The sequence below is a fragment of the Carlito syrichta genome, unplaced genomic scaffold (genome assembly GCF_000164805.1).
Source record: "Carlito syrichta isolate Samal-C Ts95f unplaced genomic scaffold, Tarsius_syrichta-2.0.1 Scaffold301728, whole genome shotgun sequence".
In the NCBI taxonomy this organism is placed as follows: Eukaryota; Metazoa; Chordata; class Mammalia; order Primates; family Tarsiidae; genus Carlito; species Carlito syrichta.
Genome location: NW_007245824.1, coordinates 604,416 through 616,750, shown reverse-complemented (window position 1 = coordinate 616,750; position 12,335 = coordinate 604,416).

Below are 12,335 nucleotides of genomic sequence, written 5' to 3'. Positions count from 1 at the left end.
TTTCTACATTTGTTCTATTGTATTCCAATAACATATTTTGTATGCCTCATTTAAACAAATTATGGTGTGGTAAGACAGACATAGGATAGACAATCACATTCCAAAAAGGAGAAATTACAAGCATAAAATCAGTCTGGTGTCTGAAGTAAGTCTGAAACTCAGCAGGGCAAATTGAGTTAGTTTTTAAGGCCCAAGAATGATTACCTGTGATCTAATTATCTGTCTTCTGGTCCTATGGAAAACTCAGGTCCTATAGTCCTGCAAAACCCACTGGCCTGCTTAGACTTTGGGCCCACAACTCTGCCGTCTGCATCCATGCCTCTTCCCTTAGGGTGGTATTTCCTTCATTTTATGCTCTCTGTTTCTGTCAGTTCCTGGTATAAAATTGTCTGCTGATACAAAATTTTCACAGCACTTATTAGTCTTCTATGCAATTCATGAGATTCTAGGCTGCTAAGAATAAGGGTTCCCCACAGATGCTTTCTGGATAACCCAATTTTTATTCTTGGCTTCTGCTGAGATGTTTGTTGGATCCATAAGACAAGGTCTAATCTTATTAGTACACTTATAAAATGGTTGTCCTGTCATAATCTTCATGATCTCCCCAGAGCATATTTTCTCATACTGTGCTGCTACCTGGAAAAGCATAAAATTTCTCAAATCACAAGTATGGGTTTATTTTTGTTTATAACTGTTTCTTTGTCATTTTGACTCTTTCCCCCTAATTTTTTACTGGTATGAGCAACAAGAAAAAACCAGGAAGTTTGTTCTATACTTTGCTTAGAAGTTTCAGCTACATATCCAAATCTATTGCATTAAAATTCTATTTCCTCCCAACAGTAGAATACAGCTCAGTCAAGTTTTCTCCCACTTTGTAGCAAGTGTTGCCTTTCCTCCAATGTCCAATTCGTGTTCCTCATTTCTGTCTGAGATCTCACCAGAAGCACCCTTAATGCTCTTATTTCTGCCGACTTTCTGTTCATGATAATTTATGATTCTCTAATATAATGATAGTTTTTTTTTATCTCATGCTCCTTACTTGGCACAAAAAAACATTGCCATAATGTTTTCTAACATCTAAATTTCATTTTTAAAATAATTTTTCTTTTAAAATTGTGGGATACAATTCAAGGTTAGGTATACAAATATTCATTCGGCAGGTACCCTTTTTAATGAGGTGTGTCCCCCTTCCCCAGGCAGTTTCCCACTACTGCAGATCCCACCTCCCCACCATCCCACACCCCCGCAGTTTCCTACTACTGTCAATCCTTTTCTGATAGTATTACGGTAGTTGTTAAAGGTCCATGAATGAGAACATGTGATACTCAGTTCATTGTTTCTGTGAAAGGTCACTCAGTATTATAGACTCTAAGCCCAGTCAGTTGCTGTGAAGTTCATGATTTTGTTCTTCTTTATGGCTACATAATATTCCATTGTGTATATGTACCACATTTTTTAAATCCAATCCTCTTTTGATAGGCAGTATGGTTGGTTCCATGTTCTTGCTATTGTGAACAAAAAAGGCTGCAATAAACATATGTGTGCAGGTATCTTTTTTATAGAGTGATTTGAGTTTAGGTGTATTCTCAGTAGGGGGATGGCAAGGTCATATGGAAGGTCGATTTTTAGAACTTTTATTAATTGCCACACTCTTTTCCACAGAGGCTGTAGTAGATTACAATCCCACCAACAGTATAGAAGTGTTTCCTTTTCACCCCATCTTCTCCAGCATCTGCTATTTTTTTGAGTTATTGATGATGGCCTTTCTAACTGGAGTTAGGTGGTATCATAGTGTAGTTTTAATTTGCATTTCTTTGATGACAAGTGAGGCTGAATATTTTCTAATGTATCTGTTGGCTGCTCATATGTCTTCTTTTGAGAAGTTTCTGTTCATTTATTTTGACCACTTTGTAATGGGGCTGCTTGTTTTTTTCATTTAGGCACATTTGAGTTTCTTATAGATCCTAGATGTTAGGCCTTTGTCAGACATATAGTTAACAAACATTTTTCCCAGTCTGTGGGCTGTCTCCCTGCTATCTTGATGCTTTCTTTGGCTTTGCAGAAGCCTGTCAGTTTGATGAGGTCCCATTTGTCTATCTCTTATAGCATGGGCGCTTGGGGTTTTGCTCAGGAATTGGTTGCCAGTTCCAATTTCCATAAGAGTGTCTCTTGCATTTTCTAAGCTTCTTAAAGTTTGAGGTTTTACATTTAGGTCTATAATCCATTTAGAGTTGATTTTTGTGTATGGGAATAGGTCGGAGTCCTGTTTCTGTCTTCTGCACGTGGTCAACCAATTTTTCCCACAACATTTACTGACCAGGTTCTTTTCTCCCCAGTGGTTGGTGGTGGAGGCTTTGTTGAAGATGAGTTGGTTGAGAAATTGAGGTTTTGCTTCTGGAATCTCAATTCTATTCCATTGGTCAATAGAACTGTTCTTGTTACCATCCAGGTTGTTTTGATTATTGCAGCTTTATAATAAAGTTAAAATCTGGGAGTGTGATGCCTCCTACTTTGTTGGGTTTTTTGTTGTTGTTTTATCTGAGGATTGTTTTGGCTATTATTTGTCGTTTATGTTTTCATATGAATTTCTGAATTTTTGTTTCTAGGTCTGAGAAGAATGTTGCTGGTAATTTGGTGGTTATTGCGTTAAATCTGTAGATTGCTTTAGGCAGAATGGACATCTTAACAATGTTGATTCTTCCAGTCCATGAGCATGGGATATTTTTCCACTTGTTTGTGTCATCTTTGATTTCTTTGAGCAATTCTTTGTAATTTTCATATAAAGGTCTTTCACGTCGCTGGTTAGGAAGATGCCAAGGTATTTCATTTTTGTGTGGCTATTGTGAATGGGATTGTGCTTTTTATTTGGGTTTCTGTTTGCTTATTATTGTATATATAAATGCAATTGTCTTTTGCACATTTATTTTATACCCTGAGACTTTGCCAAGTCTTTATTAGTGCAAGGAGGTTTTTGACAGTTTGGATTTTTGAAGTATAGAATCATGTCATCTGCAAAGAGGGATAACTCGATTTCCTCTATTCCTATTTTTATACACCTGATCACCTTCTCTTCTCTGATTTCTTTAACTAGAACTTCCAAAACTATGTTGATCAGGAGGGGTGAGAGTGGGCATCCTTGTCTTGTTCCAGTTTTCAGGGGAAATGGTTCCAATTGCATCTGTTTAGCAGTTTGCTAGCCATTGGTTTCTCACCAATGGCTCTTACTACTTTGAGGTGTGTTCCATTTATGCCTAGGTATTTGAGGGTTTTTATCAAGAAGGGATGCTGGATTTTATCAAAAGCTTTTTATGTATCTAATTATATAATCATATGATTTTTGCTTTTTACATCTGTTCATATATTTAATTACATTTATGGTCTTATGAATGTAAAACCAGTCTTGCATCCCAGGGAAGAAGCCTACATAGTCGTGGTGGATGATTTTTGAGATGTGTTGCTGAATCTAGTTTGCTAGGACCTTTTGAGAATTTTAGCATCTATATTCATCAAAGATATTGGCCTATAGTTCTCTTTCTTTGTTGGATGTTTACCTGGCTTGGGTATCAATGTGATGTTAACTTCATAAACTGATTTGGGGAGAGTTCCATCTTTCTCAATTACCTGGAATACTTTCAATAGGATTGTTATCAGTTCCTCTTTGTATGTTTTGTAGAATTCTGCTGGAAAGCCATCTGGTTCAGGGCTTTTTTTTGCAGGTAGTTTTCTTGTGACATACTCAATTTCATTGATTGTTATTGGTCTATTTCTTCTTGTTTCAATCTAGGGAGGTTGTGTGATGTCAGAAAGTCCTCCATTTCCTTTAGGTTTTCAAGTTTTTTTCTACATAAGTGTACATAGTACTCTCTGATAATCTGTTGTATTTCTTCAGGGTCAGTTGTGACTTCACCTTTTGTTTTTTCTGATTGAGTTTATCTGGGGTTTCTCTCCCTCTCTCTCTCTTTTTTTTTTTTTTTTGGTCAGTCTAGCTAGGGGACCATCAATCTTGTATATCCTTTCAAAGAACCAGCTTTTTGCTTCATTGATTTTTTTGTATTATCTTTTTATCTTCTATGTCCTGGATTTGGGTTTTTATTTTGGTGATCTCTATTCTTCTGGTGACATTAGGGTTTTGGTGGTATTGATTTTCCAGCTTCCTTAGGTGACTTGTTAGGATATTAACTTGTGATCTTTCCATTTTCTTCATCTGTGTTTGTAGAGATATGAATTCTCCTCTTATGCTTTCATGACATCCCAGACGTTTTGATAAGATGTTTCTTCATTTTCATTTGTTTCCAGGTACCTTTTAATCTCTGTTTTGATTTCCCTGTTGACTCAGGAGTTGCTTAGCATCATGCTGTTTAGTGTACCTGTCTTTGTGGGTTTCAGAGGAACTTTATTGGTGTTGATATTTATTTTTATTCCACTGAGGTCTGAGAAAGTGCATGGCAAACTTTCAATCTTATTAAATTTGCTTATGTTTGATTTATGACCAAGGTTGTGGTTGATCTTGGAGTATGTTCCATGTGGTGATGAGTAGAATGTATATTCTGCGGTCTTTGGGTGGAGTGTTCTGTAGGTATCAAATAAGTCCATTTGGTCAAGAGTCACTTTAAGGTTCTGGATCTCCTTGCTAATTTTTTGTCTTAATGATCTGTCTAGTGTTGTGAGAGGGGTATTAAAGTCCCCAGCTATGATAATGTTAGCGTCAATATCTTTTTTAAGTTTGCCTAGAAGCTGCTTTATGAAAGTTGGTGCTCCTATGTTGGGTGCATATGTGCTTAGGATGGATATTTCTTATTGATACATTGAACTTTTTATCATTATATAGTGGCCTTCTGCATATTTTTAAATTTTTGATTGCTTAAAGGGTATTTTGTCTGAAATTAAGATTGCAACTCCTGCTTTCTTTTGTGCTCCATTTGCCTGAAATTTTGCTTCCCATCCTCTTACTTTGAGTCTGTGAGTATCCTTTTGGAGACAATATATTGTTGCCTCATGATATTTTATCCACTTTGCCATTGTATATCTTTTCAGTGGTACATTTAGTCAATTCACATTCAGGCTAATTATTGAAATGTGATAGTTTATCCCTGTCATGAGCTTCTTATAGAATTGTTGTTGTTCCTGTTTGTTGTCTTTCTTTTGATTTTTGAGTTGATTCATGTGTTTTCAGTCTTTTTCCTGTACTTTTGTGAAGAACATTGTCATTCTTTTTTCCCTTTCTTCTATGTTTAATACTTTCTTAAGTATTTCTTGTAGAGCTTGTCTAGAGGCAGCTTAGGGATTGAATGTCTGGGAAAGATTTTAATTCTCCCTCACTGCTGAAGCTTAGTTTAGCTGGGTAGGTTATTCTTGGTTGTAATTGTTTATCTTTGAGAATTTTGAAGATTGGGCTTCAAGTTCTACTAGCCTGAAGTGTTTCTGTAGATAAATCTGCTGCTATTCTAATTGGTCCTCCCTAGTAGGTAGTCTTTCTTTTTCTCTTGCTGGCTTTAGGATTTCTATTTTATACCTACTTTGTTTAGGTGTATCACTATGTGTCTGGGAGTTGGTCTTCTCATTTGTTGTCTTGCAAAGGTTCTCTGAATCTCTTGTGTTTGAATCGTAACTTCACTAATGAGATGAGGGAAGTTTTCTTAAATGATTTCATGGAATGTTTGTTCCAGGGTGGTCTTGTCTCTCTTTATGCCTCAGGAAATCCAATAACTCTTAGGATCTGCCTCTTGAAATAATCGCTCATCTCTTGAAGGTTTTGTTCTCTCTTTTTAAGCTTCTTTTCTATTTTTTTGACAGTTTGGGTTAGTTCTATATTTTGGTTTTCAAGTTCTGAGATTTTTTCTTTGCTTGGCTAATTCTGCTCCCCATGCTTGTTGTTTATTTTAATCACAGTATTCTTTACTGCTGTTATCTCAGTTATCAACTCCTTCCTATTTTCTTCTTGTCTCTCCTCAATTCTTTTTATTCTCTCTATTAATGTCTAGATAGCTGGGTTTATATTTTGAGATCAGTCATTCTGGGGCGTTTCATTGTTTGTGTTCCAAAGTTTGTTTTCTCAGTGTCTGACCACCCAGGGGTCTGTGTGAGACTTATATTCTTCTTTTGGTTTTTCTTCATTTGTGTAGATTCCCCCCAACACACACACTTTTTTCCCCCTCTTCTTTAATTCTGTCGTTCATGGATGGTGGGTTGCTTTTACTTCTGTTTGCTCGATCTCCTATTTTTCTTTATGTGGATCCTTTGACTTTCCTCTGACTTTGTTCACTTCTGAAGTTGGACTGTGGGTTGGGGGCTGTACTTTTTGAAATTTTGAGATTTAATTGATGGGGGGAGTTGTGATTCAGAATCTATCTGCAGATCCCAGTATCCACCAACATGTGTATGGGCACCCTGGGACCCACTTCCCACAGTCTTACAATCTGTCCATGCAGTGGGGATATAGTAGCCCCTCCCTTTGCTCTCTTCTCAGGCAGATAAGGTTGCTCACAGCTTGGGTCAGATACCCCAGGCTACTTTGGAAGGAGGTTGAATCAGATCTGAACTCACCCAGCTTGCTGGCTATCAGATCTGCCACTCAGATCTGACCTGTCTGTGATTGATCCAACATGGGGGAGGGGCTTCTGTCACTCCCAGTTTGATGAGATTACCTTAGGCCCCAAGTTGGAGGCTGGGAAGAGCTGGGCGGAGCTGGGCAGGGCAATGCAGATCTCTGCCTGGTCCTGGGACAGAGAAAATGGCTGCGGTGGGCATCTTCTCACCAGGCATTGACTCCTTTTCATCTTTACCTTATTCTCTCCCTCCACTGATCAGATCCAGGGCTCCAGCTCATCTGCTATAACAGGTTATGGTGTGGGTCAGGCACCAGGGGATGCAGATCAGCTGGATTCAGCAGGCTTTTCCCATATGTAATCCTGTGAGCAGCAGATGATCCTGCGTCTGATCTTGTGGGCCGTGCTCTAATCTCAGAGCAGTGGGGGCTTGCAGTTGCCCTCAGATGACGGACCCAGGTGCATGAACCCGAGTATTCCCTCAGATGGACTTTCACTCTCCCACCAGCACATGTCTTCTCACACAGAGAGTCTTTATGAACACTTGTACCTGCAGACTCTCACAATCTGGGCTGTCAGCTGCCATCTTCAACATCTAAATTTCTAACCAACTATCTCTTCAAGGCAATCTGCGCTTTTACAAAAAAATATTTTTTTTATCAAGTGCCTCATTTTTTCCCGTCTTTTTCCATTACCTAATTCCAAAACCACTTCAACTCTTTCAGGTATTTATTACAGCAACACACCAAGATCTGTATTTGTTTCCTAAGACTGCTATAATATTACCACAACCTGAGTGGCTTACTGCAGCAGACATCTATTTTCTCATAATTCTAGAGAACAGAAATATGACATTAAGGTGTTAGCAGAGTGGCTCCTACCTGAGGCATTGAGGAAGAGTCCCTTTCATATGTCTCTCCTAGCTTCTAGTGGTTGTTGACAACCTTTGGCATCCCTGGACTTGTTGCTTTATCAATCCAATATCCAATCCTGTTTTCATATGACATTCTACCCTGTGTTTCTGTGTCTTCACATGACTGTCTTCTTTTTTAGTGTACCTATGTTCCCCACTTTTTTCTTGTTTTATAGGGACACCAAATATTAGATCAAGGTCCATTCTACCAGTATGACTTTATATTAACTTGATTACATCTGCAAAAACCCTGTTTCCAAATAACTGGTGTTAGGACTTTATATATTTTGTGGGCACAGAATTCAACAGACAACAATGTTCTTTTGGCATACCCCATAAATGTGTGTATGTTTAATTGCTTTAGTGCTTTCTTACTTTCTGCTATGGTATGGTTCTCTAGGCTTTTATGCATCTTCAGTTCCAAATCAGCTATTTCTTGACAGGTCTGGTTACATTCATTGAAAATTTTATTAGAAACTAAGATCTGGTTACTAGATGTACTTCTTGCTCCTCGAGAATTGCTTATTTTAACCCTTTTTAGTTGGCAGAGTAAAGAAATGCATGCATATATGTGTGTGTGTGTGTGTGTGTGTGTGTGTGTGTGTGTGTGTATACAGCCTGTGCATTTATCAGATCTATAAATATTTTAATGTGTATTTATGTTAAGTTAATCTTGCACTCATCCTGATGTCTATATGCATTACCACATGAATCATTGTAACTTCTTCCCTTGTTTATCTATAAATTCTCACTCCAACAGTAAGAAACTTGACTACCATCATTCATTTACTAAGTGTTCTTTTCCAGTATCCATGTTAATCATGTCAGATTTCATTCAATACTAGTATCAAAAAGTGCTATCAATAGCACATATGTAGTTCTGTTGTACTTTAATTCTTACAAACTCCAATCATTTCCAAAGTTATTTTGTTCAGCTACTTTCTCCTCAACACTTTCAGTGTGGTTGTTCCATAGATTCATAATATATTTAGATCCTCATGCCACAGCCTGCAATCCATTCTGAAATGTTTTGACTGCCTAAATATATATATTTTTAATTTTGCATACATTAAGTTTCATGGTAATTGTTAAAGCTAAAAAGTTTTATGAGTTTTGACAAATGTGTAGCATCATATATCCACCATTACAGTATCATATAGAATAGTTTCACCATCATAAAACAAAACAAAACCAAATCTGTGGTTCATCTACTAGGTTCTTCTACCATAATCCCAAATCTTTGGCAACTACTAGTATTTTCATTATCTCAAATTTTTCACTTTCCAGACTCTCATTAAGTTGGAATCATACATTGTATTGCCTTTGCAGTCTGGCTTCTTTTACTTACTAATATGCATTTGATGACTCATTTTTATCTCTGAGCAATGTTCTATTGTATTTATCTATTACAGTTTGTTTATCCATTCACTTATGAAAAAATATTTTGGTAATTTTCAGTTTTGACAAACATTAAAAAAGTTTCTACAAATATTTGCAGGGTTTTATGTAGACATACGTTTTCAACTCAGTTGGCAAATACTTAGTTTTATAATTGCTAGATCGTATGGTAAGAAGACATTTAGCTTTGCAACAACCTTCCAAGCTAGTCTCCAAAGTATATGTGTCATTTTACATTCCCACCAACAGTAAATGGGAGTCCCTGTTCTTCTGTATTTTTATCAGCATTTGGCATTGTCAAAATTTTTATACAATTTTTATAGTAGACATTTAGTAGTACTTCATGTTGCTTTCATTTTATTGTTTTAATTTTTAAATAATGAACTGTATTTAAAACAAATTTAGGCTTTCAGAAACATTGAGTTAAAAAGTACAGAATTTCCATAATACCTTGTCACTTGCAACTCATCTCTAGTTTCTTCTAATATTAACATTTTGCATCAATGCTGTAGCTTTGTTACAATTGATGACCTAATATTGATACATTATTATTAATAAAAGTTCACATTAGTGCTCACTCTTTGTGTTGTACAGGTTATGGGTATTGATAAATATATAATGAAAAACATCTACAACTGTAAAATCATACAGCATAACTTTACCAATTCATTTTTTTCTTTTTAAATCCATAATTTTAATGTCTTTATTTTCTAATGATCCCTGTCACCAAATGGGATCATTAAGTCTTCATTTCTTAAATTCTAGAATATTTAACATTTTCTATATAAATAGATTTTCTACTTGAAGGTAAATGGACTGATTGTAATATTTTTGGTTCATCGCTATGACTCAAAACTTTCTAGAAATTTACTCAGCTCTATACCATGATGCTTTTTTTTTTGGTTAACTTAGGCATTTTTGTTGTCTATGAGATGTCAATTGCCTTTATGGTTTTAATAATCACTTGGCTTTCTTACCGTGTCTTTACTTGTAGACCTTCTTTGAGTAAGAATTTTTTCTGATAATTCTTATAGAAAACTAGTTGCCAGACTCAAGACATAATGCTCAACTTAGGACAAATTTTCCTCAGCTATCAGCTTCCTCAAAAAAAGTTCTAGTTTTCATCCAAATTCTTAATTCATTTTATTTGGTTGGAATGCACCTTGGTTTTTTTTTTTTTTTTTTGAGTTTGGTCTCAATCTATCATCCAGGGTGGAATTCAGTGAACAATCATGGCTTGCTGCAGCCATGACCTCCTGGACTCAAGAGATTCACCTGTTTCAGTCTCATGAGTCTCATGTCTGACTAATGTTTTGTACAGATGAAGCCTCACTATAGTGCTTAGGTTGAAAAGCTATTATTTATTTATTTTTTTTAATGAAATGCACTTTTCATCTGCACTCTAAGAGTGGAAAAACACAAATGTGAGAAAGACTGTTTTTTTTAAACATGTAGATTTCTAAATAATGCCCCATTTACATGAATTTTCTTACTCTTGCTTTCTATATGACCTGTTGATTATAAATGTAAATATCTTCAAAATTTAATGGAGCATATTGATTATCATTTATCAAAACACTGCCTTAGAATATAGTGTTAAAGTGTAAATTCTCTGATCCATTTGTTTGTCAACCATTTCTACATCAACTTCTGTCAACAAATTATCTAATTAAAGTACATTTTCTCACCTAAAAATTTAGAGAAAAGTTACAGAAAGAGTAAATTAATAACTGTTTACCCTTACCTTGATTCTCCCATTATTAATATTTGTCTAATTAGCTTTATGTCTCATGGAGTACATTTCCTACACTATCTTATTAGTCTTGCTTTACTTTGGTGTTTTTATTCGGTTTGCTTTGTTTCTTAGCAAATTATTTAATTAAAATTATTAAAATTTAAGCCAACTTCAAAGTCTTAGTTACACATTTTTAAAATTGCAATGGATTTCCCAATTTCCAGTTTTTAGTCTGTTTTTTTTTCCGTTATTTCTTTTAAAAATGCCTACATATTAAAATAATTTATCCATCTCCAAGCACAATTCTGTCTTCTACTGCCTCTGCCGTTATAGACATCATCTTTTTAACCATATGCACAATCTTCTTGGAAGTCCTCAAGTACTTTCTAGCATTTTTGCTGAGATCTGATATGTGTATTGATTACACACACACCCCTAATGAATTCTGCTAATTCATACACTAAAAATATCAAAACTAATAGGAGGAAAAAGGATATGGCATAGTAATTTCATCCTTGCTTCGTAATCGGGAGTTCAATTGTGTCTACAACCATCCTAGTAATTATAATAGCATATTAAATATTCACTGGCCATTCCACCCAGAATCAACCACCCCTTCATTTCTGGAGAACCTAGGGCCTCTAGCATCTTCCTTGGAGACTGTCTCTGAGGGTACGTTCTCAAAAGTAGCATAAGAATTCATCACAATTAAAAATCTGATGGAGTCTACCTTCCTATCATCAGTTTTATGTAGGCATTTATTTTTAGCATAGGGAAAAATGTCTTTGCATCTATTTTGTTTGTATTTGCAACATCATAGTATCATCAGACAGCTTGACATTCTGGAAAGAAGAGTACTGTTTTTGACCACTAAAATGACGACTGTAACCATGAAAAAAGATACTTGAATTGGTTGCCAGTTCCAATTTCCATACGGGTGTCTCCTGAACTTTCTAAGGATCTTATAGTTTGAGGTTTTATGTTTTTCCATGTGAATTAACGCTCAAAAACTCTTAATTCTATGAATTGAGATAGTCACTGACAAATACCATTTTTTTCTATAATATCTCCTTGTTTTCAAAACAAGTTCAATATATGGCTTTAATTAGCCTATTTTTATGACAAGTGTGGTATACAGTTTTTTATACCCAGCAAATTATTATGGTTGAGTTTGAGGAAAAGCCATTTCCAAAACATAGATAATGTGGTTCCTAGAAGGAAAGCATGCTAGACAGACAAAGCCACCATCCTCAGCAGGAGTGAACCTTTTCAATTTTTGGACACAGATTGGGTTTTAAGTATTCAGTGTGTTTTGAGATCAGCACCTACTGTGCTAGTCAGCATATAATGTTTGTTCTTTTATTAAGAATACCACAATTTTGCTGTCTGGTACTATTTCTGCTAATTCCACTCCCACATACTTCAAATCAGGCATTCCTTTTCCTTGGATGGTATAATTCAAATTGAGCCACTCACAACATGCACTCCTTATTTCAAAAATAATTTATTCAAGACGGGTCCCTGCCCCAAGGTAGCTTATTAGACACAGTCTTAATATTTGTAATGAAAGTATTAAGAGTGAGGCATGCTATTCTATATGCCATGATAGGACAAAAGCCTGAAAACTGCTCATGGCATTTTTTTCTTCACTTGGAAAGAGACTGCCTGAAAAAAAAGTAAACTCAGAGAAAGGGAACATTAGTTGGAAAAAAAGGGATTTTTGCAGACGATTTTCAAGCACTTG